The sequence below is a fragment of the Carassius auratus genome, unplaced genomic scaffold (assembly GCF_003368295.1).
Source record: "Carassius auratus strain Wakin unplaced genomic scaffold, ASM336829v1 scaf_tig00036171, whole genome shotgun sequence".
Lineage (NCBI taxonomy): Eukaryota > Metazoa > Chordata > Actinopteri > Cypriniformes > Cyprinidae > Carassius > Carassius auratus.
This window is the reverse complement of record NW_020526290.1, coordinates 827-18,558: the sequence shown is the minus strand read 5'-3', so window position 1 is coordinate 18,558 and position 17,732 is coordinate 827. Positions and strand designations below refer to the sequence as shown.

At 33.8% G+C, this 17,732-nt stretch overlaps 1 pseudogene; it reads left to right on the top strand.

Moving 5' to 3' along the window:
• The first annotated feature begins 2,649 nt into the window (after positions 1-2,649).
• Positions 2,650-17,513, top strand: LOC113082458 (protein argonaute-1-like; annotated as a pseudogene).
• The last annotated feature ends 219 nt before the right edge of the window (positions 17,514-17,732 follow it).

Genomic DNA, 17,732 nt, shown 5'->3' with positions numbered 1-17,732 from the left:
TGCAATTTCTTGCTCTCGTGTCAGGATTTTGCTTTCACTGTGAGAATTGTGTCATGGGCGGGGCCACGTTCCTATTGGCCAGTCGGGTGAGCATCGTCTTGTCTTGGGAGTCGAACTGATTCATAACACCATTGTTCGGTTCACCTGCATAGATGCCGCCTCTGCCTTATGGCTAGTTAAGTTGAGCAGTGAGCACAGACACTCCAATGTTTGGGTAAGATGATGACACACAGCTGGCTGAGCAAGTTCAGTATCACTGAAGATTAAACATTAAAAAATAGCACTCATATTAATGAATGTGTATTATATTATTTGCTTGCTAATTGCTAGTAAAGCTAACCAGCCATCATGCTAGGTAAACTTGCAAACTCACCTGGTTTATACTATGTTTAAATCAAATGCCAAATTAATGTTTTGATTTAGATAGTTTCACGCCTTATTTAGTGAGCAGTGATTGATATACCGTTTGAAAGTGTCCCAACTAGTTTTGTTTAAAATAGTCTTTGTATGGTTGTTGCACATGTTTAGCTACACTGCATGTATAGCTCGCAAACTCAGCTACACGGGGCTTATTCTAAATATTTTTTACCATCTAGCTGAGGTCTAGAGCTGACAAGGTAAATTGCAGGTCTAGGACTAACTCTTACATTAGCAACCCACAAATATGTTTGTGCCTGTACTGTCATGGTAATTATTTTTTCTTTTAAATCTTTCAAACGGTATGTCAATCACTGTCTAACGTTAGCTAGTTGTAGGGTTGCCACCTTCCATGCATACTAACGTTAGTTGAAAGTTGTGCGGGAGGTTGTAAGAACAAGCAGTTACTCTTCAGGTGCTTTGAGGCTAGCAAGTGCAAAGGTAGAAACTAGCTCACTACTCACTAAATAAGGCGTGAAATCTAAATCAAAACATTAATTTGGCATTTGATTTAAACATAGTATAAAACAGGTGAGTTTGCAAGTTTACCTAGCATGATGGCTGGTTAGCTTTACTAGCGATTAGCAAGCAAATAATATAATACACGTTCATTCATTAATATGAGTGCTATTTTTAATGTTTAATCTTCAGTGATACTGAACTTGCTCAGCCAGCTGTGTGTCATCATCTTACCCAAACATTGGAGTGTCCGTGCTCAACTTAACTAGCCATAAGGCAGAGGCGGCATCTATGCAGGTGAACCGAACAATGGTGTAATGATTCAGTTCGACTCCCAAGATAAGACGATGCTCACCCGACTGGCCAATAGGAACGTGGCCCCGCCCATGACACAATTCTCACAGTGAAAGCAAAATCCTGACACGAGAGCAAGAAATTGCATCAAGAGCAAAGAAAAGCGTTTCGAGAGAAACACTTTTTTTTTTTTAGAGAAAATATTTTCACACTGATAGCAAAACATATATATTTGAGAGTTTTTTTCAAAGTATTTTGAGAGAGATTTTTTTTCTCAGAAATAATTAAAAAAAATTCAAATGTATATTTTTTTATGTTCTATGAGAAAAAAAATCTCTCTCAAAACTTTTTTTAGTCTCGAATATTATTATTTTTTGCTATTGGCATGAAAACTTTTTCTCTCAAATATTCTTTTTTCTCTCATGAAATGTTTTTTTGCTATCAGTGTGATAACTTTTTCTCTCAAACTTTTTTTTTTCTCTCAGATCTTTTATTTTCTCGCATGTAATAAAGAACCAAAACTCACTCCATACACCTAAGTCGTGGTATTGAAGGTGGAGAGAGAACTGTTCATGCACTCCCCCCACCCACAATTCCGTCCGGCCAGAGACTCGAACTCACAACCCTTCGATTGGGAGTCTGACTCTCTAACCATTAGGCCACGACTTCCCCTAGATCAAAAGTTATCTCTAAAAGTAATCAAAAAAGTAGTCGGATTATATTACCTAAAATGTGTGCGAGAGATTCAAACGTAAAGGCTAAAGGTTTTGCTAAAGGTTAAGAGATTAAAGAATATAACAAATTTAAACGTCATATGAAAAGTGAAGGAGGACAAATAAAATAAATTATCTTGCTCTATCAGTGCAGTCACAAGTGAAACTTGTTCAAGTAAGATTATACATACATACATACATACATACATACATATATATATATATATATATATAGCGATAGAGACTCAAACATGTAAGGTCAGATTTTTTAAATAGTCCTATCTATTGATACTACAGTTTATTTATATTACATGATCTGTATACATTAATATTTATTTTAAATAAATGATTTATAATAACTGTTAAACTAAAGTTGCTTGTGTGTAATAAATTATAATAAAAATGTGTAATAAAAGATAAATTATAATAATACGAATCATAATAAATATACTGAAATCATAAAATGACTCAGTAATTATCATTAAAGCCAGAGTTCTCTCTCTTTTTTTTTTGCAATAGTGACCTCTAATTTGGAGCAAGATAGCAGGTTAGCCTTGGAGTGTAAGTTACTGTGGCAATGAATGCCGCTTAAAGCCAAGCCACTTACATGCTACCTAAAACCCAGGATTGGTGCAAACTAACCTGAAATTTACCTGGGCAGCCAGCTTATCCAGCTTCATGGTACAGATCTTTAACAGTCGTCTTGCAGACGTACGTGTCCTATCTGGGAGTTTGTTTGTAGTATGCTTGGATCCTAAATGAATGTATTGGGATTTTCAAGCGCACACTAGAGGGCGAGCACAAAACAGACAAGCAGCTCTGAAGAATCTCAGCAGTGGGAGGAGAAGAAGCAGAAGAAGAAGAAAAAGAAGAAGAAACGGGGTCTCGGTCTGCGGAGGGGGGTGACGGACGGGCTGAGCGTTTTTTGTTCCCCTGGTGGATCCTGCATAAACGGTGAGCAGGAGTCTCAGCGACCCGAACCAGAGCAGCCCGACCCGGACAGAGCCTTGAGGAGCTGGTTGTCACAGATCGGGACTGAGGCGCTTTTGTTTCTCTCTCAACTCCTGCGGGTTTGTGGGCTCCAGCGGCGGCGGCGAAGACGATTCTGCTCGCCCAGGGAAGGAGGCTGGAAGTCGGGGACGCTTCCAGCCTGCAGGGCCGGGCGCCGTGGCGACAGAGCATCCGGGATTTGGTGAACCCTTTGGGGCTGAGTGGATGGGATGGAGCCGGGACCATCTGGCGCTGGTGGGTTCTGATCTTTTGTAATCATACAATGTTTCCGCGTGATATTATTACTACACATTGTATCATTTAATAATGAAACATTGTAACATTCCATCATGACACGCTGTCACATTCTTTAAGGATATATTGTAGCATTCCGCAAACACACATTGTATCAGCACTCCACAAGAAACATTGTAACATTGTAACAGTCCATTAGAATGTTCAGTACTATGAAAGTTAGATGGTAATCTGTAAAGGGATAGTTTTTATGTGCTTGAGGGGAGAATAATGCACGGAATCGGGGAGATTGTCCCAGGTCAGGGGTCAAGGGGAGACTGAGGTTGAAGCCCGCCCAGTGACCCCCAGGGGTCTTTATTGATCCTGCTCAAATGTGACTCAGTCCAACATTACCAGTTTCACTTCCATTAACATTATAAATGCACGAGCCTGTGCGGATATGAACAGATAAATGATTTATTATTGGAGGGATAAAAGCTGCCTTACTGCTGTGGGTGTTTTGGGAATACTGTATGATTTTATTTCATTTTACGTAAATATTTAGTCGATAAATTATGAACTGTTTCAAAGGACCTCTTTAAATGCAGGTAAAGAAAATTGTCAATTTGACACAAGTTGCAATGGATGTGTAAAGCTGTGTGCAAAATGGTTAAAATGGTTTCTTCTCATGGAAAGTAGGTAAAACTGTAATTAAAAAATACCTGGTCAATGTTTTCGTGTTCCATTTCACTGTTTTTGACTTTGAAGTGTTTACTTGGAGATCAAACTTTTAGATTTTAAATCAGAGCTCAACAGAATTTACAAATGAACTTTTTTGGTGTTGGATTTGAATAGCCCTGACGATTGATGATTTTAATTTTTATTGCATAGTTTTTAATGCATTAAAGTTGAGGTTGAAATTGTTCAGTGTTGAAATACTCTATCCCAGTTTATCATGCAGAGAATAGGTTGAAGCACTGACTCTTTCAAAAGCATCATAACAGCATAACATTGACTCAACCAATGGAGTGAGTTTGGGGCGGGACTATCTGTTGCTCTGACCAATGGCAGATGATATGGTTTGTTTGAGAAACCTGTTTGAAACATTTTTTTTTTACATTATTTAATGCATTAACTAACAATGAGCAATATAGTGAACAGCATTTATTAACCTTAATGTTAATATAACATTTCATTGAACATTTGTTATTTCACAGTGCATTAACTAATGTTATCTGATATAATTTAGATCTTAAACATGTTACCAAGATTTAAAGATTAACTAAGATTGCGAAATGCTGTAAAATATTTTTACTTCAATTTATTTTTAGTTCAATGTTGGCTAATGTAGTTAACTAATTTTAACAAATGAAACCTTATTGTAAAGAGCTACAGATCTTTTTAATGAATATATATATATATATATATATATATATATATATATATATATATATATATATATATTTATTTATTTATTTGGTATTTACAATGTTTTCTCATCTGCATTTATTAATATAAACTAACAACTGTTTTTCTTACTGTATTATAAACTGTAATGTAAAGTTAGTTAATAGAAATGTGTTTAAATTAACATTATTAAAGATTAATAAATGCTGACGATGTATTATTAAAGGGGGTAGGTCACCCAAAAATGAAAATGATCCCATGATTTGCTCACCCTCAAGCCAGCCTAGATGTATATGACTTTCTTCTTTTAGAGGAATCCAATATGAGTTATATTTAAAAATATCCTGGCTCTTCCAAGCTTTATAATGGAAATGAATGGGTATTATTTTTCAATTGTCCAATAAACTGCGTTCATCCATCTTAAAAAGTGCCTCACTTGGCTCTGGGGGTTTAATAACGGCCTCCTGAAGCGAATAGATGTGTTTTTGTGAGAAAAATAATCATATTTAAAACTTTATAAACAGTTATATATGTTATAACAGTTAAACAGTTATATTGGTTTATAAAGTTTTAAATATGGATATTTAAATATGTACTTTTTATGATGGATGGACACACTTTATTGGACTTCTTGTGGACTATTGTAAAATAACACCCGTTCACTGCTATTATAAAGCTTGGAAAAGCTAGGACATTTTTAAATAACTCATATTGTGTTCACCTGAAAGAAAAAAAGTCCTATACATCTGGGATGGCTTGAGGGTCAGCAAATCAAGGGGTAATTTTTAGTTTGAGTGAACTATAACCTAAACCTTATTGTAAAGTGTTAAAATCCTGAACAGAAACTTCCATGAAAATTAGACCATTAATGCCAAATAAGTGGTAAATCAGAGATTTAAATTATTCGTTGATATGAACAGTTTGAACTGATGCAAAGAAATGAATCAAGTTCTAACAAATTTAAAATGCATTAGAATGGCTGTGATATTCATGTTAATTTGATATCCCAATCAAAATAATTGGAAAAAAATTAATTTATCACCAGTATTCAGCATAAGAGACAGAAACAGAGCTGGACTATAGTCTTTAGTAAATGTATTGGGCAGACACAAACTGCACAGTATTCACAATGATGCTTAGTTTTATATCAGCAGCAAATATGTTATGTACACATCTATATATATATGTATGTATGTATGTATCTGTTAGCCAGCCCTAACAGAGAGCTGCCATTGTTTACTGGGTTCTTGAGATCTGGCGCCATTTCTAGCCATCTGCTGCTGTTTGTATTTGCTCTGGTGTAGGAACATAGAGTTTAGCCATTGATCAAGACTTAGCAGAGTATATATCCTGGAGATAAAGTGTACGAGAGTTCTCAGAAGCGCCTCTTAAATCACAGGCCAGCTATAAAGTGTGTCGTGTAGGATAAGACTGATAACCTTGTCTCGTGTGATGTCGAGGTGTGCACTGACAGCCAAGGTCCGGCTCTACCAAAACCCCCACATATCCCTGGGTCTCCTGATCTCCTTGACAATGTGTGTTGCTGTGGAGAGGATGGGAATGTTTTGGGGCCCCTGTGTTTGTGTGTGCTGATGTGGAGGCGAGGGGGGCTCTTCTGCGTGTTCGGGGGCAGCTGGGGTCTTTGTTATGATGGAGGGAGTCTGCTTCATGGGCAGAGAGGTTAAACAACCACAACCACTCTTGGTTTGGGAGGCAGATTTTACTTTGGACAACAAATCTGGTTCAGAATGTTGCCGTGTAATTTCTCTTCCACCAACATGAATTGGCAAATTATTTTCAAATGGGTTTTCCAAATATTGCCATTGGTCAAATGTTGTAGTGTCAGGCTGCTTGATGTACCTAAGGGTGATAATTATCTGTCTCTACTTATCAAATTGGGGTAGAATAAAGTATTTTAACATGGAAAACAATGACCCATATCAATTTTAAACACATAAGTGTTGAAGTTACCATGATCTATACAGACCCAACCAGTAGTGCTGTGTGATATGGGGAAAATATCTAATTGTGTTTTTTTTTTTTTTTTTTTATTGTGAATGCGATTTGATTTGTGATTTTAAATTTGCAAAGTCAGGCTTCAGCTCAATATTGTCAATAATGTGCAGCACAGTATGAGTAACCATTACAAAATATTAAACCTTTACAAAATACAAATAAAAAAGCACAAACATACCAACCATCATACAAAATACAACTACTGAAAAAAAAAAAAAATACATATATATATATATATATATATATATATATATTATATATATATATATATATATATATATATATATATATATATATATATATATATATATATATATATATATATATATTATCTATAAAACTGTGTATGACAAATAAAATAAAATAAAAAATCTAAAATATATATATAAGCTTAAGCTTTAAAATATTAATAAATAGTGTAATTCATATGGCAAGTGTATCTTGTTTGTTGATGGTTTCGAGGGCAAGGCCTGCCACAGCCGTTGACATCTGTCTAATTTGACTTGAAAAGTACAAATACATTTCAGGGAAAACAAAGTAGAGTTTAATTGGACCCATGACCTTTGACATTATCATTTACAACAAGAACACATACTGAGAAGATCTCTACACGTCTATATGTTTATTATTTGATTACTATTATTTATTATCATTTGATTAAAAACACAGCAAAAACAGTCAAATTTGGAAATAATATTATAATCTAAAATAGCTGTTTCTGTGTGAATATCTGTTAAAGTGTAATTTATTTCTGTGATGCACAGCTGTATTTTCAGCATCATTGCTCCAGTCCTCAGTGTCACGTGATCTTCAGAAATCATTCTTTTTTTTTTTTTGAACCTGTGATACTTTTTTCAGGATTCTTTGATGAATAAGAAAAAATATGAAAAAAAGAACCATTTATTTAAAATATAAATATTTTCTAACAATACACACTAGAGTTCAAAACTTTCTTTTAATTTTTTGGTAAAAAAAAGGAACGATCTCATAAATTCATAAGAAGTGATAGAAAAATATATATTGTTAGTAAAGATCTATATTTTGAATAAATACTATTCCTTTTAACTTTTTATCCTTCAAAGAATCCTGATAATAAATCAGCATATCAGAATGATTTCTGAAGGATCATGTGACACTTAATACTAGAGTAATGGCTGCTGGAAATTCAGCTTTGCATCACAGAAATAAATTATATTTTAAAGGATATTAAAATAGAAACCATTGATTTAATATTGTAATAACATTTAGCAAGATTACAGTTTTTTTCAGTATTTTAGATTAAATAAATGCAGCCTTGATGAGCAGAAGAGACTTCTTTAAAAGTTTTACCAATCCCAAACTCTAAAACGGTAGTGTCTAAATCTAATCAGATGTGCACTAATGTCACATAATCGCAATGAGGAGTGTGTTTAGAGTCTCCGAGTATGAACTGTTATAAATTATAAACTGTTGAATGAATAATGATTGTCCGAATGGCTGTCGATTCGATGCAGTTCACTCTTAAGTGTACTTTTACCCCCATCCTCCCTGCTTTCTTTTGTCAGTTTTTGCCTTCCCACCCCCTTCCCGTTTTAGTCACCATCCTCTTTGTTCCTTTTTCCCACTTTTGTCCCGTTTCCATACTCTCTTCTGTCACCATACCTCTAGTCCCATAATCCCCCAAACTCCCCCCGAACTCGTCCTTTCAGCGTGTCTCGCTCTTATAACCTCTGATCTTATAATGACTCTCTCTCTCTCTCTCTCTCTCTCTCTCTCTCTCGTCCACAGTGCCCATCGGGCCGTACCCCCCGCCCCTGCAGCAGGTGTTTCAGGCGCCCCGCAGGCCGGGCATTGGCACCGTTGGCAAACCCATCAAGCTGCTCGCCAACTACTTTGAGGTGGAAATCCCAAAAATGGATGTGTTCCACTATGAAGTGGACATCAAACCTGATAAATGTCCTCGACGGGTCAACAGGTAAACGCTCCTAGGCATGTCACCTATATACACAAACACACTTTTTGTTTTTGTGTAAAGTGTGTTCATCCCATAGGTGTAATGGTTTTTATTCTGTACAAACTGTATATTTTATGGCCCTTCACCAACCCTACACCTAACCCTAACCCTCACAGGAAACTTTGTGCATTTTCACTTTCTCAAAAAAACTCATCCTGTATGATTTATAAGTGTTTTGAAAAATGGGGACATGGGTTTTGTCCTCATAAGTCACCCTCTCCTTGTAATACCTGTGTCATACCCATGTCATTATATACACACACACACACACACACACACACACACACACACACACACACACAAATAAGCTAAATAAAAATATTTAAAAATACAATATTTACAAACGTACTAAAATGAAAAAACACGAAAATATAAAAATAATAGCTAGTAAAAAAATGTCAACAATGAATTTGGAAAATTTGAAGTTAGAATAACATGAAAAATAGTAATTTGTGTTCAACTTTATTTTATAGTTGAATATAATGGTCTCTGTTTGTTGTTTTTGATTATTGAAATGAAGCTGAAAAATATAAATATTAAATGAAGAAAAAAATAATTTATATATATATATATATATATATATATATAAAAGATTAAGTACTAAAATGCCTTAAATTGAAAACAATATAAATGATATCTAAATAGAAAAAAATGAAATGATAAAATGCCAGGCACAACATTACTAAAGTTAAAATGACAATTAAAACTCTGTGTTTGTTCCACTTTAGTCCAGTTTGCATTCCCACTGTCAAGAAAACAAAAGACATTAATAGTCAAGTAACCTGAAATTCAGACTGAATGTAGCTAGTCTTTTATTTTTCGTAGCCAACAAAATATTTCCAGTAGAACAGATAATAATAATAATGTTCACTTGAACATGCATTGAGGTAAAGTTTCCCTATTATTAGCCTTTTCTCTAAAAACACTGAGGTCAGTAGAATCAAACCCTGCTGATGTGTATGTCTCGGTGTAGCAAGGGCTAAAATATTTTAGTCACCTCACTTACATAAAGCATGACCTAGAAAGAAACCTCCTCATGCTGTTCTTCCCTGGAAGGTTTGAGGATAAATCGTTCCTGAATACTGCTCATCCCTTAACTCTATTTCTGTGTATGTCTCTCTTCCGAGTTAAACACAACTTAAGCCTGGTTTATTCCTGACGTCTCTGCACAAGTGTGAGGATGAGTGTGAAAGTGATGCCATCGTGCCGAGCCACAATCTGAGCACACTACAATCCCAATCAAACCTTAAATATCAAACATAGGAAGGATGCAAATAATGTCAAAAAGTGAAATAGTCTGTGACATCTCGTCAGTTGTTTATATATAGACACACATAAGTATATAGTGTATATGTTTTCATTGCCTTTTGTTCACATATATTCTTTTACAAGTAATTAAATGAAAGTTTAAAATATAGGTTTTTTTTCATATAAAATATATAAGTATTAGTATAATTTAAAAAATGTGTAATGCATAAATATTAATATAAAATATTATTATTAATTATTTAAATAATTAGTAAAGATTTTGCAGTCAGACATATTTTTTAAGACTAATGTTTTTTAGTTGCAATGACACATTAAATTATTCAAAAGTGACAGTAAATACAGTTATAAAAAAATTATAATTTACAAAAGATGTCTTTAAAAAAAAATGCTTTTCTTTTGAACTTTCCACAGAAATATAAAGTAGCACAACAACAAATGTTTCTTGAGCAGCAAATCAACATATTAGAATGATTTCTGAGAGATTTTTTATTTTATTTTATTTGTCGTACACAGTTTTATAGATAATATATATATAAAACCAACAGTGAAATGTAAAATTGAAGACTGGAGTAATGATGCTGAAAATTCAGCTTTGATCACAGGAATAAATTATGTTTTCCAATATCTTCAAATAGGAAATAGTTATTTTAAATCGTAATAATATTTCACAATATTTGTCAATCTTTTTACTCTGTTTTTCATTAAATAAATTCAGCCTGTGTTCAGTTAGCCAGTTATCATCACAAAAATATTGTTTAGCTGAATATATTATATAACTTTTTTAATTTGTAGTATAACTAAATAACCCTTCTAGGCTGTTGGTGTCTGTGTTTAATTATTATTATTTTTTAAATGACACAGGATTTTGTGACTTCCTGCTGTTTCTATACTCAAAAGCACCAATATGTATTACAAAAGTAATTTTATAATAATAAATCCAGAAGCAAGGCTTGAAGAAATTAGGGAGTTGAAATGGCATCTGAGCTGATCCTCTGCTGCCATCTACTGGTTATAATACTAAATCAATTTCATTTTCTTCTCAAAAAGTCTTTGTTTTCCGCCAGGAGACACATATTTGGCACATTTTTTCATGTGATCTTCATGAATGATGAGTGAATCTTTAAAGTGAATTTCACTCCAGCCACACAACTAAAGTTGGCAACCCTGTGTACATATTCAGTTATATTCACGATTATAAAGGAAAGCTGTGGGAATACCATTATGATGTTGTTTACAAGAAATCTTCACCAGCTAGCTAAAGTTAACTTGTGTCAGCCGTGTCTCTGATTACTCTATGGGATTACCATATAAAATCAGATGTTGTTAAATAACATGAAACTGTATGTTACTGCCGTTTCATAATTTACAGTGTTGCAATTATTCTGTTTCTCAGTTTCTGAAAAGAACGAGGCAGGAGAGGCTTCTGTGAGGGTCTCAAGAGTCTCTACCCACAGTATATGTACAACAACATCCATTGAGGCTTCACTGGAAGTTTACCAGCTGTCTTATCTTAATGCAGAAGTACTAAAGAGCGCTCCGTGCATATGGTCTGCTAAATGTGACTCTTCGCAGGGAGGTTGTGGAGTACATGGTGCAGCATTTCAAACCGCAGCTGTTTGGCGACCGAAAGCCAGTGTATGATGGGAAGAAGAATATCTACACTGTTTTAGCGCTGCCTATAGGCAGTGAAAAGGTGAGTTAAAGAGATGATTGATTAGATATAGGGCTGCCGTTTTCACTGCAAATGCCATTTAGTCTTTAGACAATTAGAAAAGAAGATAATGCATTTTAAATATGTGTGACCTTGGACCACAAAACCAGTCATAAGGGTCAATTTCTCGAAATTGTTATTTATACATCAACTGAAAGCTGAATAAACAAGCTTTCCATTAATGTATGCTTTGTTAGGATAGGACAATATTTTAAAATCTGGAATCTGATGGTGCAAAAAATCATAATAATGAGAAAATCATCTTTAAAGATGTCTAAATGAATTCTTAGCCATGCATTTTACTAATCAAAAATTAGATTTTGATATATTTACGGTAGGAAATTTACTAAATATCTTCATGGAACATGATCTTTACTTAATATCCTAATGACTTTTGGTATAAAATGGAAATTTATAATTTTTTTTGTCTATTGCTTTTTCACATATGGTATTTAATTAATGTAATAATTAATTGATAATAATGGTTTAAATTAATGTACCGTATTTTCCTGATTATAAGTCACACTTTTTTTCATAGTTTGGCTGGTCCTGCAACTTATAGTCAGGTGCGACTTATCAAAATTAATTTGACATGAACCAAGAGAAATGAACTAAAAGACATGAGAAAACATTACCGTCTGCAGCCGCCAGAGGGCGCTCTATGCTGCTCAGTTCTCCTGTAGTCTACACTGAAGACACAGAGCGCCCTCTCGTGGCTGTAAACGGTAATGTTTTCTCTCGGTTCTTGGTTCTAAATAAATGCGACTTATGTTTTTTTTCCTCATCATGGCGTATTTTTGGACTGATGCGACTTATACTCAGGTGCGACTTATAGTGCGAAAATACGGTAACTATTGAAACTTTTGTTCGTCATTTTATAAAACATTTTGGCTCTGAACTGTAAATCATTCTTTTTATAGTAATTTTAATATGTTACTATAGACATTGCAATACCTCGCTCATATGGTATTCATTTTATTTTGTGCAGGTCTTAAAAATACTTAAATTCAAGCTTAAAAATCCTGCATGTAGCGTGTAGATTTTCAGGCTATTATTTCATAAGCCAGGCTTTACAGGGTTAAGAGGTGAATATATATTGATTATTGTATATGCTTTTATTTGGCATGGTATGATTCAGTTTTGGATTCTTTTCTGTGAATCAGTTCAAACTGTCTGTGTGGGTGATTCAGTTCTACAACTCTGACTCAGTGATTCGTTTCAGAGCATCATCATGAGTTTTTTCTGGAACACTTCCTAGCTGTAATTCTTGTCTGATGTTGTAGGTTGATTTCGAGGTGACCATCCCCGGCGAGGGAAGGATCGCATCTTTAAAGTGTCCATTCGCTGGCTGGCCAAAGTGTCATGGCGGCTGCTGCAGGAGACGCTGGTCAGCGGACGTCTACAGGTCCCGCTGGACTCTGTCCAGGCCCTCGACGTGGCCATGAGACACCTGGCCTCCATGAGGTACGCTGGCTCACAGACATTAGGGTTACTTCACCCAGGAATGAAAAGTATCCCATGCCATCTAGACTTTCTTCTTCAAGACGAATCCAATCGGAGTCACATTTTAAAGATGTCCTGGCTCTTCCAAGCTTTATAATGGAAGTGAATGGGTGTTTCTTGTCAGTAGTCCAAAATAAATCTGATTGGATTCACCTGGGGATATACACCTGGGATGCTTGATGGTGAGTAAATCATGGGCTAATTTTTATTTTTGGCGTGAACTATACCTTTAATTATTCACATGAATTACAAATACATTTAAAACAGTGTTATTTAGGAATCACTGGTATTCTTTTACATTTGAATTATCTTTATTTATTTATTTTTACATATTTTATATCTTCTGTTTTTATTTTAATATTTAAGTTTTAATAATTTTGCTTATATCATATATATATATATATATATATATATATATATATATATATATATATATATATATATATATATATATATATATATGTATATGTATATGTATATGTATATGTTTATGTGTATTAATGTTATTTCCATTTTAGTTTATTTTAGTACAATTTAAACTAAATGAAAATGAGAAATGTTGTGAAAAGTTTTTTTTTTTTACTTTAAATTTGTATATAAAAATTTTATTTTTTAGTTGGCAAAAATATCCTTAAATTGAAACAGTTATTTCCGGCAAGAAAAATATGGAAAAAATTAAAAAAAAAATGGAATGAATTAAAATTGGTAATTGTGATTCAGTGTTTATAAAAATGTATAATATAAATGTATTAAATAACTTGCAAATTATTGCAGATGGTGTGACGTTGCAATTTTATCCTAGATTATCAATGTTAGTTCTATACCAAGAAACCTCATGGAAATTAATACAATTTAGTAAAAAAAAAAAAAAAAATTTATATTCCAAGTTGCCAGTATTTAATGCTTACTTGGTGCAACAAACATTCCTTAGTATTTGTCTTTTTCTTTTATTGCCTAAGACAAATTAGGAGAAGCATTTACGTAATCCTTCAAAACCCAGAATCATTATTTGAAAATGAATCAAATCAAATCATTGGGAAGCTGCTCATTCAATTAATGAATGAATTAATTCAAACCCTAGTAAACATGCATAGACTTTAATTGTCATGCTTCGCTCCCATCTGCAGGTACACTCCCGTGGGACGCTCCTTCTTCTCCCCTCCTGAAGGCTACTATCATCCTCTGGGTGGAGGCAGAGAGGTCTGGTTCGGCTTCCATCAGTCTGTTCGGCCGGCCATGTGGAAGATGATGCTCAACATTGACGGTATCACACGTCCTCTATCATTTCATGTTTGAAATAATACATGCATGCATACACATACACTAAAACTCTCAATTTCTACTGTCCTCAGTGTCTGCAACAGCCTTTTATAAAGCTCAGCCTGTCATTGAGTTCATGTGTGAAGTTCTGGACATCCGTAACATCGACGAGCAGCCGAAGACGCTCACCGACTCGCAGAGGGTTCGTTTCACCAAGGAGATCAAAGGTGGTTTCTCAACACCTTCGCTTCATTCGAACAATCAGAACATTCACTACTAAACACCTGTAGGAACTGCATAGGGTCAAAATTAAAGTTTCGCCAGCATTTGGCTATTTTGTGGGGTTAGGTTCGGTATGCAACCAAGTTTTGAAGTTAAGTTTTGGTATGATTTCTGCACGACAGAAAAAAAATCCAAACATTAAAATAGCTTCTTTTGTATTTTTATTAATAGTGATTTATGGATTAAAGTCAGAATATATTTTTATAATATTTTTTTCATCCATGTTTTAATTTATTTATGTTGTGCAGCATCTTTATTATTTTTGAATAATTAATTTAATTTTTTTTTATTTTTTATTTAATTTCAATTTGAAAATATATTAAGATTGATTAAAGTTGTATCTATTCATTTCATTAAACACCATTTTGTTGATACATTTCTATTAAATCATAAAAAAAAATGAATCCAAAAAAAAATGCAGCATTAAATTAAGATCTTCTCATTTTGTGCCTTTTCATGTTGCACAAAATATATATTTTAGTCAGAATATATTTTTATATTTGTATATATATTTTAATTATTTAATATTTGTCATCCATGTTTTAATTTATTTATAATGTGCAGCATCTTCTTCTTATTTTTAATATTTTATTTACATTTAATTTTATTTTTTTTTAATTTCATTTATTTTAATTTGATTTATTTTGATTTGTGTCTGTTCATTTCATTAAACACCATTTTTGTTGATACATTCTATTAAATCATAAAAAAAAAAAAAATAGAAACCAAACAATAGAAATAAAACGCAAAACGCAGAATTTAGGGAAATAAAACCTACGTTTAAAGGTAGCTACTTTTTAATTGTGAACGAACAAATCAGGTTTGCATTCATTCTCAAGGTCTACCAAACATGTGGAAATCATTCTCTTCCTCATTAGTGCTAAGTGTATATTGTGATATCAAAAAAGAAAAAACTATTTTGGACCACCTCACCCAGCCCATATGGATGTGTAACGTTTTGCACATGCATTAGTTAAAACAACACTGCATTCAATCACTACACTAAACAGAAAATGTACTGCAAAAAGTGTTATTTACACCGCTGTGAGTTTGAGATGAAGTCACTGGACGATCTCAGCATCCTGCACGGCTTTGTCTTGTAATTTATTTGTTGAAGTGGCTAGGATGAGTCGATTTGATATCATGCTTTTACACAGACATGCAATCCTGAATCCTGAAAACATCTTCATGCATGAACCGTCCTTTCATTTTAGTCTTAAACTGAAGACTGTAATTTCTGCTGTTTGGAAGTGGCAGCAGTTTATTAGTTATGCTGCTGAAATGCTGAAATGGGGTGCAGGAAACTGCGAAATAAAGTGCTGCTGACAAAAACAGAATAATCTGTCAATTAAATCAGGTGCCTGAAGTATAACACAGTAATGAATGATGATTATCAAGCTTCACACCGCTGGTAACGTCATGTATTTGTGTGTTTTGTTGCTGTCAGGTCTGAGGTGGAGGTTACACACTGTGGTCAAATGAAAAGAAAGTACCGCGTCTGTAACGTCACACGACGTCCTGCTAGCCACCAAACGTGAGTATTGTGACGTCTGAAACCTTTAGCATTCATAGTGTCATTTACACGTGGGGTTTCAAACGTATTGCATGTTCATACTTCAAGTAATTCATCCTGAATCATCAGCTTAGTGGTGCACCGAAGTCTCAGCAACTGAAATATTCGGAGGGTTAAAATCATTGACCGAAACGATGAGGTTTAATTAGCTTTGCCTCATCATTGTTTCTATAAATAAGTATTTTGCTAAATATATCCATTCATTATATTTATATTTTTTTCTTAACATTATTTAATGTTTGTTTAAATAAATCTCTCAGGAAAAGTTTTTTTTTTTTAAAGCCACCATTAAAATTTTTATATTTCATCAACAAATTCTAATAGAAACATAATTATATCATAAACAGAGTTCTATAATAAATAATAAAATTAAATAAAATGAATAATTTTAAAAAACTTGACTAAAACTTCTTTGAACTTCGTTTGAATGTTTTTATTTGAGTGTTGATTATTAAATAAATGCATGTTTTCGGTTCTGGGTTTTAGATTAATAAATTAATTAAGTTAATTTCGGTCACTGATTTCTCATTGTGCACGGGTAAATTAATGTGGTTCTTTGCAGGTTTATGCAGCAGTGTTATTTAATCAAGTATCATTGAGATCCTTTTTTAGTTTATGTAATATTTTAAATAGATTTTATTTTTTATATTTTCTGATTTCAGTTCATTTTAGTCAATTGTGTTTTTTTTAAATGTTTTTATTATTTTTTCAGTTTATTTCAGCAATTTTCATTTTAGTGCATCAAGTGAAATTGAAAAATGTCAAGTCATTACTTTTAGATTTTATTTAAGTTAACATTTATTTTAATTTTTCAATTTTTTTTTTTTTTTTTTTTTTTTTTAGAATTTTAGTTTGAGTTAACCCTGTAATGTACAGTTACTTCTGTGTCTTTATGAAATGCATCTTTTTTCTTTTTTCATCTGTTTTGCTAATAACTCTGATTTCAATCTTGATTTGAGATCAGTGAATTCATCTCTAGTCATCGGTGTGTGTCCGGTTTCCTCTGCAGCTTGAGAGCGGACAGACGGTGGAATGTACCGTGGCTCAATACTTCAAGCAGAAGTACAGCCTGCAGCTCAAGTATCCTCACCTGCCGTGTCTCCAGGTGGGCCAGGACAGAAACACACCTACCTGCCCCTGGAGGTCAGTGCTGTCACACACACACTCTCAGAACGGGCCGAGAAGACCTCCTCTGTTCTCATATGGTGTGCTGCTGTTCTCCAGGTGTGTAATATTGTAGCAGGGCAGCGGTGCATCAAGAAACTGACAGATAATCAGACGTCCACCATGATCAAAGCCACAGCGAGATCAGCTCCAGACCGACAGGAGGAGATCAGCAGACTGGTGAGACACCGGAACACGCCAGCTTTACATTCAGAGAGCACTGGCTAGTGCATTGGTGTCATACGCTGGGTATTTTTACCCATGGGATAATATAGAGCTGAAAAATACAGCAGAAAGAAAGAAAGAAAATCAAAGGAATCATAAAATCTCTCTCACACACACACGTATATATATATATATATATATATATACATTTATTTTTAATTGTTTTATTTTTTCTACTTTATTTACTAGTTTTATTTTACTACTTGTTTTAAATGGTTTGCT